Here is a 1,888-nt window from a genome sequence, read left to right on the forward strand (position 1 = left end):
GGGTGTGTGCGTGTGAGTGTGTGTGTATGAGTGTGAAAGAGGATGTGTGCGTGTGAAAGAGTCTGTGTGCATGTGAAAGAGGGTGTGTGTGTGAAAGAGGGTGTGTGCTTGTGAGTGTGTGTGTGTATATGTCTGTGTTTGTGAGTGTGTGTGTGTGTCTGTGCTTGTGTGTGTGTGTGAGTGTGTGTCTGTGCTTGTGTGTGTGTGTCTGTGCTTGTGAGTGTGTGTGTGTGTGTGTGTGTGTCCGTGCTTGTGAGCGTGTGTGTATGTGTCTGTGACTGTGCTTGTGAGTGTGTGTGTGTGTGTGTGTGTGTGTGTGTGTGTGTGTGTGTGTGTGTGTGTGTGTGTGCTTGTGTATGTGTGTGTGTGTGTGTCTGTGCGTGTGTATGTGTGTCTGTGCGTGTGTGTGGGTGTGTGTGTCTGTGCGTGTGTGTGTGTGTGGGTGTCTGTGCATGTGTGTGTGTGTGTGGGTGGGTGTGTGTGTCTGTGTTTGTGTGTGTGTGTCTGTGCTTGTGTGTGTGTGTCTGTGTGTGTGTGTGTGTCTGTGCTTGTGAGTGAGTGTGTGGGTGTGGGTATGTGTGTGTCTGTGCGTGTGTCTGTGGGTGTGTGTGTGTGTCTGTGCTCGTGTGTCTGTCTGTGCTTGTGTGTGTGTCTGTGCTTGTGTGTGTGTCTGTGCGTGTGTATGTGTTGTGTCTGTGTGTGTGTGTGTGTGTGTCTGTGCGTGTGTGCTTGTGTGTGTGTGTGTCTGTGCGTGTGTGTGTGTTGTGTGTGTGTGTGTTTTCTGTGCTTGTGTGTGTGTGTGTCTGTGCGTGTGTGTGTGTTGTGTGTGTGTGTGTTTTCTGTGCTTGTGAGTGTGTGTGTGTGTGAAAGAGGGTGTGTGCTTGTGAGTGTGTGTCTGTGTTTGTGTGTGTGTGGGTGTGTGTGTGTGTGTCTGTGCTTGTGAGTGTGTGTGTGTGTGTGTGTGTCTGTGCTTGTGAGTGTGTGTGTGTGTGTGAAAGAGGGTGTGTGCTTGTGAGTGTGTGTGTGTGAGTGTGAAAGAGGGTGTGTGCTTTTGAGTGTGTGTGTGAAACAGGGTGAGTGTGCGAAAGAGGGTGTGTGCGTGTGAGTGTGTATTTGAGTGTGAAAGCGGGTGTGTGCTTGTGAGTGTGTGTGTGAAAGAGGGTGTGTGTGTGTGTGGGTGTGTGAAAGAGGGTGTGTGCGTGTGAGTGTGTGTGTATGAGTGTGAAAGAGGATGTGTGCGTGTGAAAGAGGCTGTGTGCATGTGAAAGAGGGTGTGTGTGTGAAAGAGGGTGTGTGCTTGTGAGTGTGTGTGTATGTGTCTGTGCTTGTGAGTGTGTGTGAGTGTCTGTGCTTGTGTGTGTGTGTGAGTGTGTGTCTGTGCTTGTGTGTGTGTGTCTGTGCTTGTGAGTGTGTGTGTGTGTGTGTGTGTCCGTGCTTGTGAGCGTGTGTGTGTGTGTGTGTGTGTGTGTGTGTGTATGTGTGTGTGTCTGTGCTTGTGTGTGTGTCAGTGCATGTGTCTGTCTGTGCATGTGTGTGGGTGTGTGTTTGTCTGTGCTTGTGTGTGTGTGTCTGTGCTTGTGAGTGTGTGTGTGTGGGTGTGTGTTTGTGTGGGTGTGTGTGTGTCTGTGCTTGTGTTTGTGTGTGTGTCTGTGCGTGTGTGTGTGTGTTGTGTCTGTGTGTGTGTGTGTGTGTATGTGTGTGTCTGTGCGAGTGTGTGTGTGTGGGTGTGTCTGTGTCTGTGCTTGTGTGTCTGTGCTTGTGAGTGTGTGTGTGTGGGTGTGTGTTTGTCTGTGCGTGTGTGTGTGTCTGTTCTTGTGTTTGTGTGTGTGAAAGAGGGTGTGTGCTTGTGAGTGTGTGTGTGTGAGTGTGAAAGAGGGTGTGTGCTTGT

This window comes from Stegostoma tigrinum, chromosome 22 (assembly GCF_030684315.1).
Source record: "Stegostoma tigrinum isolate sSteTig4 chromosome 22, sSteTig4.hap1, whole genome shotgun sequence".
NCBI classification, from domain to species: Eukaryota; Metazoa; Chordata; class Chondrichthyes; order Orectolobiformes; family Stegostomatidae; genus Stegostoma; species Stegostoma tigrinum.